This window comes from Ambystoma mexicanum, chromosome 2q (genome assembly GCF_040938575.1).
Source record: "Ambystoma mexicanum isolate Mex_15411 chromosome 2q, UKY_AmexF1_1, whole genome shotgun sequence".
Classification (NCBI taxonomy): Eukaryota; Metazoa; Chordata; class Amphibia; order Caudata; family Ambystomatidae; genus Ambystoma; species Ambystoma mexicanum.
In genome coordinates this window covers 898,057,027-898,073,826 of record NC_090924.1, presented here as the reverse complement: position 1 = coordinate 898,073,826, position 16,800 = coordinate 898,057,027, and positions in this window count along the sequence as shown.

Here is a 16,800-nt window from a genome sequence, read left to right as displayed (position 1 = left end):
TGGACTCTCCTTATTGGTCAAGACAACTTCGGTCAACTCGTGGTGTGCATTCCCCCGAGAGGACCCAATCAGTGAGCTATTGTGAACAATGAGGTTAACCCTGCCTCGTAATACAATGGCTTCCTCATGAGACCTGACAATTTGGAACTTCCAAATGTTGTTTTGGCCTTGCAGTTGTACTCTCTTGGCATCACCTCTTGCGACTCCTGTCTGAGAACACGTTGCATCCCTAGCATGCCTCATACTCTACCTTTCTTGGGAACCAGGTGTTTTATAACAAATACAGTTGAGGCACCACTCTCAGGGATTAATTTCTCGTATTAATTTGCTCTATTTAGACAAACGCCTGTAGTTCAAATGGACTGACCACTTTTCAATGGGGGTGCCATCACTCCAAACTTAGCTCAACAACCTGGCAGTGCCCGAGTCCAGGCCATGTTATCATAAATTTCGTCCTTCACAGCTGCAGCACTAATCTAATAATCAGAAACCAACATTCTGTTCCTAGCTCCTGTGAGTGGCTTGGCCTGGCATAATTAACTGCTATCTGCGAAGCACCTCTCCCTTCTTCACTATCCATTGCAGTCACCACATAAACTGCTTGCCCGAGATTATATCCGCGAACTAGCGCAGTGTCCTCAAACACTGCGGGCACAACACCATCTTTTTCCACCTAAACGAATACTGTTCCGGAGGAAGGCACCAGCTGAGGAAAGAGATCTCTTGGCCATCTTCCTGCTCCCACCTGCAAGGCAAAAAACCTCGGGGTCATCTTCGACTCCACACTCTCCTTCTGTCCTACATCTCTGAAGTCTCTAAGAAGTCCCACTACCATCTGCACCTCCTCAGAGGTATTCTTCCTTTCCACACCTTCCCCCAGAAGCTCCCTGTCTCCAGAGCTCTGGTTCTCTTTATGCTGGACTATTGTAACAGCCTCTATCTAAATCTGCCTGCCTCTACTCTCCGCTCTCTTAAACTTATCCAGAACAGGACTGCGAGACTTGTCCTTGGCCTCAAGCCCAGGGATCGTATCTCTCCAGGACTGAAATCTCTACACTGGCTCCCAGTGGCTGCGAGGATTAAATTCAAAACCCTCTGTATTGTCCATAAGGCCTTCTGGGGTTTGGGGCTGAAATACCTTCAACTCTCTCTTCCTAAATATCTTCCTTCCCGAGCTCTTCGCTCATCCGCCTCCAACTCCCTCTGGGTCAGTCGCTTCTCCAAGCAACGAGTTGGTGGTAGATCTCTCTCTTCGGCAGCGGCCTCCCTCTGGAACAGCCTTCTTGCCTCCCTGAAACTTGAGGAGAACCATCTCTGTTTCCGGAAGCACCTCAAAACCTTACACTTTGTTTCTGCTTTCTCTCTTCCTCTCCCCTGCTGATTCCTGGCTGAAACTGCACTGGTTACATGGCCTCCCTCTCTGCTCACAGGCCCGGCCCTGCCAGTTGCTCTACTACACTGCCTCCCTGGCTACCCCGCACTTGTAGACTGTTTCTGTATTCCTACATTCCGCCTACCTGCACTTATGCCTGCACTTACCTTGCACTTGCCCCTAGCTGGTTGTTTATTTATTCTTATCCTTCTATCCCATGTACTGCACTTTCCCCTCCCCCTGCACCCTCGCACTTTTCCCTTTCCCCCTTCCCATGCACTTGCGCGATCTGAATAACACCTGGCCTAGTAGGATTGTTATTTGTCTTCCCCTGTTCCCCCTCTCTTGCCACGTCGCGCCTTGAAACACTTGTGTATAGGCGCATCATAAATGCCATATCATATCATATCATATGAACTATCTTTCACACCCACACCCTTTCCAGCCCCTCTGCCCACAACCCTATACCTCAAAACATATTTTTGAGCCCCTTTCCCCGCTGCAATATATCCGCAAATACAACATGGCGGGCGTTTCTGAAAATTATAACGCACATCACGCTTCCCTCCAGCCAATCAGCAGGGGCGCATCGTATGTCCACGGACATCACGTCACCCCCAATCGGAGTCCGGTTCGTGGAGCGAACAGGAAATGGGTCCGCAGAGCCAGATATCACACATTTTTTGGACCTACATTTTACCTGTTTTTCAAACAACTACTGGATGGATTTTCACCAAATTTACAAAAGCACGCTTTCGGTAAAAAGCCGCTGCTCCTGCCGCAAATTTGGTGAAAATCCATCCAGCGGTTTGGGCTTTATGCGTGACCCCCCTATAACTTTGCCCCTCCACCCCCTGACGATAATTCATCAAATTTAGCAATCAAATTCAGAGCAGGCGATATATACTTTTTTTTGCAAAGTTTGGTTAGGATTCTTCCAGGGGGAGCGAAGTTATAAGCTTCCCAAAAAGTGGTCTTCCTATGGGTTTAGCAACTTAACCATAACTACACTCTGCTATCGCAGGCCGTGTAATATATATGGTCAGACAGAGGGCATGTCAGTGTTTGTTGATCCTATGCACTCCACCATGACCTTACCCTGTAACACATTCAGGGCTTGTATTCTGAGCCTTCCATCTCTGTCACCGCCACAAAGGGATCATAGGCTGGGAGCCCACCGTGCCACTCCTTGCACAATGTGGCCTGTACTCTGCCCGACCAGGCTGACAAGAGACCACGAAAATGACTTGAATTTACATGACACTATTTCACTGGGTACAAGCGAGGTGGGTGGGAAGGAATGTTGGGGATGTGGAGGGGTGTTGGGGATGAGGTGGGTGGGTGGGAAGGGGTGTTGGGGATGAGGTGAGTGGGTGGGAAGGGGTTTTGGGGATGGAAGAGTGGGTGAGATTGGTTGTTGTTTTGAGAGCTGGTGATGGGGATAGATTCTCACCACAGTTCTCAATAAAATACAAGTTCACTTGACAAATGCAAGGACAATGCTTTTTGTATGATGGTGATATATTTAAAACATGCCTATATGCAAAAGTGTAATGCATGCGAAAAGTAATGTGTCTAGAAAAATCTTTCAATAACTTCTTACCGCACCAGACCTCAATCTCTGGCTTCCTCATGCTCACTCTGAGGCATCTGTAACTCTGCAGACAGTGCATCATTAGGGGTAGGGGGACATTTTGCCTAAGGCTGATGTTGTGCAGTATTATTTTATTTATTTCTACATTTTTAGCAGTGTGCTAAACCCTTGGGCATCAAGGCGCTAGTTTCGGAAGAATTATAAAACATATCATTGTATTTACTGTTTTATGTCATAGCAGGTAGGCAGCAAATGTTCATGGGTTATGGTTCACAAAGGTCCCTGTGTGAAAAGCCAGGTTGGGGTGATGAGGTACGGCACAGGCAACAAATATGTGGGCAAACTTCTCTGGTCTGTAAATCAGGGCCCCTCCGGTACGGTCGAGGCACCGGAAACATTCCTTCAGCAGGCCAAAGCTCTGCTCAATGCAAAGCCTGGTTCTCATGTGTGCATCCCTGTAGGCCACTTCCTGTGGCGTAAGTGGATTGCGCACAAGTGTCATCAGCCAGGAGAGCTGGCGGTAACCAGAGTCATATGCAAGAGCATAGGAAACAGATATCAGTCACAGTGCATTGAGGATGTGTGGCATGTTAGATGGCATGTTTATGGACACTCGCTTCATGCAGTTTTGGCGTATTTGTACAACATGGTTTTCATTCCCAGTAATTAATTTAAGTGTGATATACTACAGGGGTAAATATACATTGTCACTTTGACACTGTGCACAAATCTCACACACACCACTTGTGCGAGACATATCATGCGATAGGATTGCCAATGTGCATGTTGTCTTTGTTGGGCCTGTGCTATGCTGTCAAGCATGTGCCCTGCTAGGTGCTTGGTTGTACTTGGTGAATGTTTGTAGTTTCTGCATTCCTGCCGCAATGAATTCACATAAATGGTTTGCAGTGTAACACAGCAAAGAATAAACCACCCCAAACTGCACACACAATGCAACACCAAACAAGATACTAAGTCAGCCACACACAAATCTCCACACACACACTCATACGCCAAACACCACAAAACGACTACCAACTAAAAACAAACCAGCACACAATGACTGGTTTTGACCGCACTGAAGCTACCAAACCCCTTACATGTTCTATTGAGCTTTTCCCTCTCTATCCTTACTTTTTTAGATCCGCCAGAGCGTCTGGAGACCACGAAAAGTGGCAGCGGTGCGCGGTACAAGTCACAATAACATAACATATACATGACTTCACTGTTTGGCAGTGTTGCATTGTCATTGTGCAGTGTTGAACGGTTGCACTTGCTGTTTTGGTATGTGTGCCCTATGCATTGTGGTTCTTGTAGTCCTCTATGTATGAGTCACTTGTTGCAACAATATGCATTGCTGCCATACTGCTGCATTGTCCTGCTGTGCCTAGTCCTGTGGGTTGGTGAATGCCAGGTGTGGGGTGAGAGGGCAGGGCCTGCATGTACGGGGCCTTGACAGGGCATGCATTGATCAGTAGTAGTAATGTCCCCCGCCCCTTTATATAGCATTCTACTTGTGCTGCGAGATTGTATTTTGGGATGGCACTTGTACTTACCCAGCATCTATGTCCATTGCCCTCTGTGGCTCTCCATATACGCAGGCAGGATGATATTACGCAGGACCATGGCCTCGTGGATGGATCCAGGAAACCGGGCACAGCAGTGTCATTGTCATGTCAGCATTGCACAAAACATGCACATTCACTGAGTGGAACGGCTTCTAGTTCTGGAATGCCTCTTCGGATGCCTGGAGGCAACCAACGCCACATGGGTGCAGTCCAGCAGGCAGGGATATGTGCCGGGATGCATGGCACAGGATTGCCTCCATCACCTGCCCAAGCACAACCGAAAATGTGGGCGGGACATGCCATGCATTAGGCCCACAGTGTGCTTGAAGGTGCCACTGGCAAGAAAATGTAGCACCGACACAAGCGTCAGCAGTGGAGGTAGGGCAGCCCTGATATTGATCCTGCTCTGGATGTGGCAGTACCTCTGCAATAGTCTCTCTGTTCAGCTGGTACAGGGAAATGAGCTGGGCATCAGTCAATGCCCAGGGTGAAGGCCAGACCTTGGATATGGGTGCTTGTCTTGCATGCCGCCTCTGCCTACTCCTTTCTGTACCATGTGCCCTGTGTTGCTGCTCCTGCCTCTGCAGCTCAATGTGGAGCAGGAGATGCTGCATGTCCACGTTAGCGACTGCTAGTGGCATCATGGTGTTGGAAGTGTATTTGGGTCAGGTCTGGGCCTTATGTACTATTTCTGAGTGGATTGGATGCACCTGTAACTTGATTTCCATCACCTGTATGCAGTTGGAGGTAACTATAGTGGGTTTTGAGTGGAATTACCACACATTTTCATGGTATTTGAGTGGTATTTCAACTTGCAATGCAGCATAAATACCATTTTGCATTTTAGCCGTAATTCCGCCTGCAGAAATAGCACCAATGCTAATTCCTCCATAATTTGGCAGTAATTGTGCAGGTGAAAATTAACGCGTTGCTAATTCCACCAGTAGAATAAGCACCCATTTCCATGAACCCCTAATTCGGTGGTGTGGTAAAAGTGGCAGTAATTCTGTTACCACTGCTTTTACCGCATACCGCCCAACTTTCTAAAAATGTTCGATAGCAGCAAGGGCCATGATAGAAAGGATGTCATCCAGGCTACAAGAAAGAAAATAGATATCCCTCCCAAGAGAGAAGTTGCAAAAGTGCATCCTTTTGCTCTTAACAAACTATGCCGCTTGAATGATCTTCATATTGCCCTAGGAAGGACCCAGGTATATTAAATACAGTTACTCAGGAACCAACTCGCTAAGGCTTGAGATAGAGGGGAGGAATGCAGAATCGCACCCACCTGCTGCGAAAGAAGGTTCTGAGCAGCAAGATCAAGCAAAACCCTACACTTGCCAGCCAAAGGTGGGCTATCAATATCATCAATCATCGCTTGGAGGCCATGAATTTGGGTTATTACTTTCTGGAGAAGAGGGATCCATAGAGGAAATGTTAAGAGTTATCCCCCAGTACTCCATGGAGGGGCCTCTGGTGATCTTCACTGAAGGTGGGGGCTCAATGGAGATCCTTCCAGCAAGTTTCTTGTGTTCTGCAAACACCAAAAGCTCAGATGACAGGCCTGGTGGAACGGGGATTCAGTCTGACTGACTCCCCACCTGCATGTTCCAACAGATTCCTGCTGCAGCTGAAAACGTTTCATTCTAGGCCTGGCAAAAAGGAACCAATAGAATGCAGGATACCAGAAGCCCCTGTTGAAGAAATGCGTGACTGCCCCAAGAATGGCTATCACTCTCTCTTGAGCAGAAAATATATTGGCGTGCAATGTGTCCCACATTACCAATGAAAGTTATGACTTGAGTGGGTGTTAACTCTGACTTCTGAATATTGACACTAAACACCAGTTCTAAAAGGATGTGCAAGACACTCATCTACAAGGTTGTCACCCTGAAATCCCCAAGCTACCTCACTGAGAAATTCTGCATATGTGAAGGACTACGATCCACCAGAGTGAAGGGCATGTGCAGACTTGAACTCTGCCGGTCGAGGACAGAAAGACCCAGAAGACAGGCCTTCTCTGTCTACTCCCCAACATTCTTGAACCTCCTCCCTGTCAATATCAGACTCACCCCCTTATTTCTACAATTCAGGAAGTAAGTCAAGACCCTTCTATTTAAGGAATATTTCCCCCCTAACACCTAGGTCCACACACCCTCTACTACCTTTGACTGGGCATTCTGATCACCACTGTTACCTCCCCTGTTTGCTTGTAAACCCCTTGCTGACAAATTGTCCACCTTCCACCTCCCCTGTTCTTAGCTCACCTCTCCCTTGTTTCTGTGTTCCCCTCACCATGTTCTTCCCCCTATGAGCGTAAGGTGATCCATTGCTTCTCGAAACTAGGGGTGCACTCAATAAATACCCTAACAATAAAATAGAGGTTGAAGTGTGTAGGAGACTCCACCTGGACATCAACCATATCAGTAAATCCTCCAAGTAGGGGTAGACGTGCATGCCCCTGGGTTGTGGCAAGCCTGCTATGGAATTCATAATTTATTAAAACATGTGGGGTTGAGCTAAGCTCAAATGGCAGAGCTGTGTACTGATGGATGGTGGTTCATTACTGAAAACCTAAAGAACTTGTGGCGGTTACCAAACATTTGTATGACGATATGTGCCCTTAACAAGAGAGATTGAAACAATCGTCGAGCAATACCTTCAGGCCTGCCTGGTGTTCTGGGCACAACAAAGATGCAGGCGCAGTAGCCTAGCTGCCAATCTGCAGATGGGATTGCTTCCACCGCTTTAATTAATAGCAACTTTGGGAAATCCAGAAAAAAGCTATCCAGAAAATAGAAATAGCGGGAGAGGGGAGTGAGGTGGGGGTGGAAGAGGGCATAGGGAGTCGAAACCACTGAATGTTTCCAGGGGTCTGCGAAAACACAATGCCAAGCCTCTAAATGCAGAGCTGGCCTGCTGTCGGCTATAGAGTTGTCGGCCCGCTGGGGTACTCTAATTGTGGCAGTGAATATTTGAGGATAAGTCTGGTTTCTGGGCTCTCCACTCGTGGTATCCCTTAAAACCAACAAACATCCTGAAACACAAGTTCTGCCTAGTCTGGCCCTCAGCATACAGCTTGTTATATATGATTAACAGAGGCAAGGACTAGGCCATTTGTGGGAGCTTGTTCTCCTTTTATTTAACTCCTTTTTTGTTGAGGAATGGAAACAAACTGCTATGTCGAGCAAGAGAGCGAAAATCAATTTGTATTGTATGCCAGACTCCATGGAATGGTGATTTCCCGCCTTTGCAGGCAACTGGAATATGCTGGAAATTTCGGCATATCAGGCGCAGGTACAGGTACAGGTAGGTCCGTTTGATTAATACCAGTGCAGTTAATACCAGCAGTTTTTTGCCGGTAGGGTGCCTGACTTACCTACAAATCTTGGCTAAACGGAATTACCAGCATGTTAATTCTGGACCAGCAAACCTACAAGGAGCACCATAGCCTCAATTCTCTTATTTGCCAGCTGACAGGAATTAGGATTCAGCCAATTCTTGGTGGCGACTGCCAACCATCATTCTGCAGAGGTTTACCCATCTTTCCTGCAGACTGCAAGGCTAGAAAATCTACAAGGGCCTTGATTTCAGGGTGAGACTGAACTGGGGCCAGAAAGCAGAGAATCATGTACCAGCACAATATCAATACCATCCCCCCTGGCATGGTACAAGCAAGCAAAGGAAGCAAAATAGTCTTCCTTCTTCCTGTCTTCTGTATCAGTAAGGTCTTTGGACAGTTGGACTGGTTTGTCATGAGGTAAAGTCGAATTAAGAGGGAATAGAGGCTGAAGGCAGTAGAATGACTGGCATTTAGAGGGTCTCAGAAGGCTGGGGTGACACTGTATGAACAACCATTGGAGGCTGAGAGGAGCTGGCATGCCACTAACTCAAGGGGCACAGCCGGAGCAGGCACAGCAGGAGGAGTGATGGGAATTAACTCAGTGAGGATATTCTTTATAAGGATCTACGTTAAAAAAAAGATCACAAAAGCTTAAATTACAAAATTGCGAAGCCGACTTGTTCGCATCTTTTAGTATTTTCTTCATGTGTCACCCGCTTTACATTTAATGTATGCAGGGGTCACCCCTAAAACCTCCAAACCCATTATACCACGCAAGGGGAGAGGGAAACACCACTGCAACCCCTGAACCCCTTGGACGGTATAATGGGAATTCATTTTTTTTCTCGTTATTTTGGTACAATACCCTTTAGTAGGCCTGTCAAAAAATAAAAAATCATGAGTTTCACCCTGAGTTAGAGTACCTCAAGGACATAAAACTGAGTTGGCAGTAATCTAAGTTTGGCACAGAGATTCATCTAGCATTTATTTAGGCAATGTCAGTACTTCTGACGAGAGGAGCCACATGATGAAATCCCCAACTCCATAGGTTCACTGTACGGTGTTGTAGCAGCCTTCCACATTTAGTACATCTTGTGGGAGGGATTATGCCATAGTTTGGAAGGGTAGCATGGTAGAATACTATCTGGTGCAGAATCCCCTGACCATGGCTCTGTGGTATCCTCAGGACACATCCCAGTAATGGCCATGTCGACTACGAGGCAAACCTCTGTAGGTGCAGCAACCTCGGAGCAGGTAGTCTAGGAAGTCCCCTGGAGTTAAGGCACCGCCACAGGTCTAGGCCTGGCAGAAGAGCTTGAAAGCCTCTCGAGACAAGCACCAGCACTTTCCCTGCAGGTCACAGGTGCTTCCTGGTCTGATGAGATTAATTTTAATTGTTTTATTTTTTATCCACTACAGGATCCACTGCACTCCCAGCAGAGGAATTCTACAGAAAGGAATGTTCTGTGCTAGCCTGCCTGTGAATACAATGGTCCACATACCTTAGAAGCCTTTGTTTGTTTGCTGACAAACTCCATCAGCTGAGCCAGAGGCCACCTAGAAACAATCTCCCTCCATCACACAAGCCAGCTTCTAAGTGCTGTCAGTGAAAGGGCATCACACTTGAGAGAAGAGCCCAAGCAGTGTTTGGGCCTAAGGTACTCCAAGCAGAGGACGTGGGGTTTGATGCCAGAAAGATAATGTCACAGGACAAACACTGAGAGAAACAGGCAGACATCACAGGCTGGGGAAATAAAATTGAAAAAAAGAGGGAAAAACAAGAACCAAAAGGAAAGGAATAACGTAGGGCTCCATGTGCAGGTGTCCCGTCAAGACCGTGTTGAAAAGAGGACTGGTTTCGGAGCACAGCTATTCCCCACTCACCACAGACACGTAAATCTTTAAAATGAGAGAAGAAGGCACATTTGGTGGAAATGGAACTGGTCCCGTCCATATGGAGCAATGCCTAGCGAGTATGAAGGAAAGGGGGCAGGACGCCAGATTACTAGAGGAAGTTACAAGTAGGACCAGATTGAGCGGTCATACTGAGGAAGGAACAGAAGACTCACAAACAAGTTAATGAGGATCTAAAGGGCAAATTAACATCACAACAGGGGAAATTTTGAAGAAAAAGTGTCAGGATTGTAACTTAACTAAAACAAGTGAGGATCTATTCTGTGAAGACTGTAGTAAGCTGAGTAATGGCACAATTGACACAAAGTCTACAGTGTTTGAATATAATTAACGCTTTGCTTAGTTTCTTAATAAAGGGTTGGATGAAACGCTTACAAGGCCGAATGGTTTTCTCTAGAACCAAATACGATTTTCGAAGGAAAAACAGTGCCAATCACTTTAGTAAACTGCTACTTTAAATTATAAAGCCAAAACATATTCTTACAAGTCTTGTGTCCCTTTTGGGACACCCAGCTTATAAAGAATGTTCCAAAGGATGTGCCCAACAGAAACGTCTCAAACCTAACCTTAAGGATGCTTGTAGACACCAGGCTACCCTAAGCTACTACCCTAAGCTACTTACATAAATGTTCCAAGGTGTTCTCACCAAAAGAGTTCTCAAACCCCTATTCTCAAATGTTTGTCCCTTAAATACTCAAAACCAAAAAAAACAATAGTTCCTGGGAAGTCTCGTTCAGAAGTTACTCACAGTCTGGTCATTGCTTCACCACTCTGCTTTCACCACATGTTCTAGGACCACTCCCAGGGTTCAACAGCTCACTCTCTTATGCCTTTCTTGGCCTGGTAATCCTCACTTGCAAGATTCATCCCGATTTCGAGTTTGTATGGTTCTTGGCTGTTCTTGCGTAGACTTTGGGTTGTGTAGGGTAAACCCAAAAACCGATCGATAAAAAAATAATTCCTAAGGGGGTCAATAATAAGTGCACGATTTTCAAGAAAAACAAAGTTTTATTACATGCAAATACAGCCGGGAGAGTCAGTCAGCCCCATAGAACTGAAAACTGAAACACACGCATTCAGGTTTCATCTTTTATAGCAGCAAACTTCAGATTAACATAAGTAAAGAACATCAGATACAACATAATCCCACACTGCCCATTGGCTAACACCAATACAAAAATCTAAACATCCCCTATAGTTCATTACCCCATTGGCCATGCAAATCTAAATACAACCCCTTAAAAGATAACCAAAATGTGCAGTCGAGAGAAAACACTGTGATGTGATTAGTCCACTATACTTGGGTAAATTGTTGCAATAATGGACTCTCCTTATTGGTCAAGACAACTTCGGTCAACTCGTGGTGTGCATTCCCCCGAGAGGACCCAATCAGTGAGCTATTGTAAACAATGAGGTTAACCCTGCCTCGTAATACAATGGCTTCCTCATGAGACCTGACAATTTGGAACTTCCAAATGTTGTTTTGGCCTTGCAGTTGTACTCTCTTGGCATCACCTCTTGCGACTCCTGTCTGAGAACACGTTGCATCCCTAGCATGCCTCATACTCTACCTTTCTTGGGAACCAGGTGTTTTATAACAAATACAGTTGAGGCACCACTCTCAGGGATTAATTTCTCGTATTAATTTGCTCTATTTAGACAAACGCCTGTAGTTCAAATGGACTGACCACTTTTCAATGGGGGTGCCATCACTCCAAACTTAGCTCAACAACCTGGCAGTGCCCGAGTCCAGGCCATGTTATCATAAATTTCGTCCTTCACAGCTGCAGCACTAATCTAATAATCAGAAACCAACATTCTGTTCCTAGCTCCTGTGAGTGGCTTGGCCTGGCATAATTAACTGCTATCTGCGAAGCGCCTCTCCCTTCTTCACTATCCATTGCAGTCACCACATAAACTGCTTGCCCGAGATTATATCCGCGAACTAGCGCAGTTGTGCAGTATTATTTTATTTATTTCTACATTTTGGGCATCAAGGCGCTAGTTTCGGAAGAATTATAAAACATATCATTGTATTTACTGTCTTATGTCATAGCAGGTAGGCAGCAAATGTTCATGGGTTATGGTTCACAAAGGTCCCTGTGTGAAAAGCCAGGTTGGGGTGATGAGGTACGGCACAGGCAACAAATATGTGGGCAACCTTCTCTGGTCTGTAAATCAGGGCCCCTCCGGTACGGTCGAGGCACCGGAAACATTCCTTCAGCAGGCCAAAGCTCTGCTCAATGCAAAGCCTGGTTCTCATGTGTGCATCCCTGTAGGCCACTTCCTGTGGCGTAAGTGGATTGCGCACAAGTGTCATCAGCCAGGAGAGCTGGCGGTAACCAGAGTCATATGCAAGAGCATAGGAAACAGATATCAGTCACAGTGCATTGAGGATGTGTGGCATGTTAGATGGCATGTTTATGGACACTCGCTTCATGCAGTTTTGGCGTATTTGTACAACATGGTTTTCATTCCCAGTAATTAATTTAAGTGTGATATACTACAGGGGTAAATATACATTGCCCTTTGACACTGTGCACAAATCTCACACACACCACTTGTGCCAGACATATCATGCGATAGGATTGCCAATGTGCATGTTGTCTTTGTTGGGCCTGTGCTATGCTGTCAAGCATGTGCCCTGCTAGGTGCTTGGTTGTACTTGGTGAATGTTTGTAGTTTCTGCATTCCTGCCGCAATGAATTCACATAAATGGTTTGCAGTGTAACACAGCAAAGAATAAACCACCACAAACTGCACACACAATGCAACACCAAACAAGATACTAAGTCAGCCACACACAAATCTCCACACACACACTCATACGCCAAACACCACAAAACGACTACCAACTAAAAACAAACCAGCACACAATGACTGGTTTTTCCGCACTGAAGCTACCAAACCCCTTACATGTTCTATTGAGCTTTTCCCTCTCTATACTTACTTTTTTAGATCCGCCAGAGCGTCTGGAGACCACGAAAAGTGGCAGCGGTGCGCGGTACAAGTCACAATAACATAACATATACATGACTTCACTGTTTGGCAGTGTTGCATTGTCATTGTGCAGTGTTGAACGGTTGCACTTGCTGTTTTGGTATGTGTACCCTATGCATTGTGGTTCTTGTAGTCCTCTGTGTATGAGTCACTTGTTGCAACAATATGCATTGCTGCCATACTGCTGCATTGTCCTGCTGTGCCTAGTCCTGTGGGTTGGTGAATGCCAGGTGTGGGGTGAGAGGGCAGGGCCTGCATGTACGGGGCCTTGACAGGGCATGCATTGATCAGTAGTAGTAATGTCCCCCGCCCCTTTATATAGCATTCTACTTGTGCTGCGAGATTGTATTTTGGGATGGCACTTGTACTTACCCAGCATCTATGTCCATTGCCCTCTGTGGCTCTCCATATACGCAGGCAGGATGATATTACGCAGGACCATGGCCTCGTGGATGGATCCAGGAAACCGGGCACAGCAGTGTCATTGTCATGTCAGCATTGCACAAAACATGCACATTCACTGAGTGGAACGGCTTCTAGTTCTGGAATGCCTCTTCGGATGCCTGGAGGCAACCAACGCCACATGGGTGCAGTCCAGCAGGCAGGGATATGTGCCGGGATGGTTTCGGAGCACAGCTATTCCCCACTCACCACAGACACGTAAATCTTTAAAATGAGAGAAGAAGGCACATTTGGTGGAAATGGAACTGGTCCCGTCCATATGGAGCAATGCCTAGCGAGTATGAAGGAAAGGGGGCAGGACGCCAGATTACTAGAGGAAGTTACAAGTAGGACCAGATTGAGCGGTCATACTGAGGAAGGAACAGAAGACTCACAAACAAGTTAATGAGGATCTAAAGGGCAAATTAACATCACAACAGGGGAAATTTTGAAGAAAAAGTGTCAGGATTGTAACTTAACTAAAACAAGTGAGGATCTATTCTGTGAAGACTGTAGTAAGCTGAGTAATGGCACAATTGACACAAAGTCTACAGTGTTTGAATATAATTAACGCTTTGCTTAGTTTCTTAATAAAGGGTTGGATGAAACGCTTACAAGGCCGAATGGTTTTCTCTAGAACCAAATACGATTTTCGAAGGAAAAACAGTGCCAATCACTTTAGTAAACTGCTACTTTAAATTATAAAGCCAAAACATATTCTTACAAGTCTTGTGTCCCTTTTGGGACACCCAGCTTATAAAGAATGTTCCAAAGGATGTGCCCAACAGAAACGTCTCAAACCTAACCTTAAGGATGCTTGTAGACACCAGGCTACCCTAAGCTACTACCCTAAGCTACTTACATAAATGTTCCAAGGTGTTCTCACCAAAAGAGTTCTCAAACCCCTATTCTCAAATGTTTGTCCCTTAAATACTCAAAACCAAAAAAAACAATAGTTCCTGGGAAGTCTCGTTCAGAAGTTACTCACAGTCTGGTCATTGCTTCACCACTCTGCTTTCACCACATGTTCTAGGACCACTCCCAGGGTTCAACAGCTCACTCTCTTATGCCTTTCTTGGCCTGGTAATCCTCACTTGCAAGATTCATCCCGATTTCGAGTTTGTATGGTTCTTGGCTGTTCTTGCGTAGACTTTGGGTTGTGTAGGGTAAACCCAAAAACCGATCGATAAAAAAATAATTCCTAAGGGGGTCAATAATAAGTGCACGATTTTCAAGAAAAACAAAGTTTTATTACATGCAAATACAGCCGGGAGAGTCAGTCAGCCCCATAGAACTGAAAACTGAAACACACGCATTCAGGTTTCATCTTTTATAGCAGCAAACTTCAGATTAACATAAGTAAAGAACATCAGATACAACATAATCCCACACTGCCCATTGGCTAACACCAATACAAAAATCTAAACATCCCCTATAGTTCATTACCCCATTGGCCATGCAAATCTAAATACAACCCCTTAAAAGATAACCAAAATGTGCAGTCGAGAGAAAACACTGTGATGTGATTAGTCCACTATACTTGGGTAAATTGTTGCAATAATGGACTCTCCTTATTGGTCAAGACAACTTCGGTCAACTCGTGGTGTGCATTCCCCCGAGAGGACCCAATCAGTGAGCTATTGTAAACAATGAGGTTAACCCTGCCTCGTAATACAATGGCTTCCTCATGAGACCTGACAATTTGGAACTTCCAAATGTTGTTTTGGCCTTGCAGTTGTACTCTCTTGGCATCACCTCTTGCGACTCCTGTCTGAGAACACGTTGCATCCCTAGCATGCCTCATACTCTACCTTTCTTGGGAACCAGGTGTTTTATAACAAATACAGTTGAGGCACCACTCTCAGGGATTAATTTCTCGTATTAATTTGCTCTATTTAGACAAACGCCTGTAGTTCAAATGGACTGACCACTTTTCAATGGGGGTGCCATCACTCCAAACTTAGCTCAACAACCTGGCAGTGCCCGAGTCCAGGCCATGTTATCATAAATTTCGTCCTTCACAGCTGCAGCACTAATCTAATAATCAGAAACCAACATTCTGTTCCTAGCTCCTGTGAGTGGCTTGGCCTGGCATAATTAACTGCTATCTGCGAAGCGCCTCTCCCTTCTTCACTATCCATTGCAGTCACCACATAAACTGCTTGCCCGAGATTATATCCGCGAACTAGCGCAGTGTCCTCAAACACTGCGGGCACAACACCATCTTTTTCCACCTAAACGAATACTGTTCCGGAGGAAGGCACCAGCTGAGGAAAGAGATCTCTTGGCCATCTTCCTGCTCCCACCTGCAAGGCAAAAAACCTCGGGGTCATCTTCGACTCCACACTCTCCTTCTGTCCTACATCTCTGAAGTCTCTAAGAAGTCCCACTACCATCTGCACCTCCTCAGAGGTATTCTTCCTTTCCACACCTTCCCCCAGAAGCTCCCTGTCTCCAGAGCTCTGGTTCTCTTTATGCTGGACTATTGTAACAGCCTCTATCTAAATCTGCCTGCCTCTACTCCCCGCTCTCTTCAACTTATCCAGAACAGGACTGCGAGACTTGTCCTTGGCCTCAAGCCCAGGGATCGTATCTCTCCAGGACTGAAATCTCTACACTGGCTCCCAGTGGCTGCGAGGATTAAATTCAAAACCCTCTGTATTGTCCATAAGGCCTTCTGGGGTTTGGGGCTGAAATACCTTCAACTCTCTCTTCCTAAATATCTTCCTTCCCGAGCTCTTCGCTCATCCGCCTCCAACTCCCTCTGGGTCAGTCGCTTCTCCAAGCAACGAGTTGGTGGTAGATCTCTCTCTTCGGCAGCGGCCTCCCTCTGGAACAGCCTTCTTGCCTCCCTGAAACTTGAGGAGAACCATCTCTGTTTCCGGAAGCACCTCAAAACCTTACACTTTGTTTCTGCTTTCTCTCTTCCTCTCCCCTGCTGATTCCTGGCTGAAACTGCACTGGTTACATGGCCTCCCTCTCTGCTCACAGGCCCGGCCCTGCCAGTTGCTCTACTACACTGCCTCCCTGGCTACCCCGCACTTGTAGACTGTTTCTGTATTCCTACATTCCGCCTACCTGCACTTATGCCTGCACTTACCTTGCACTTGCCACTAGCTGGTTGTTTATTTATTCTTATCCTTCTATCCCATGTACTGCACTTTCCCCTCCCCCTGCACCCTCGCACTTTTCCCTTTCCCCCTTCCCATGCACTTGCGCGATCTGAATAACACCTGGCCTAGTAGGATTGTTATTTGTCTTCCCCTGTTCCCCCTCTCTTGCCACGTCGCGCCTTGAAACACTTGTGTATAGGCGCATCATAAATGCCATATCATGTCATATCATATCATATGAACTATCTTTCACACCCACACCCTTTCCAGCCCCTCTGCCCACAACCCTATACCTCAAAACATATTTTTGAGCCCCTTTCCCCGCTGCAATATATCCGCGAATACAACATGGCGGGCGTTTCTGAAAATTATAACGCACATCACGCTTCCCTCCAGCCAATCAGCAGGGGCGCATCGTATGTCCACGGACATCACATCACCCCCAATCGGAGTCC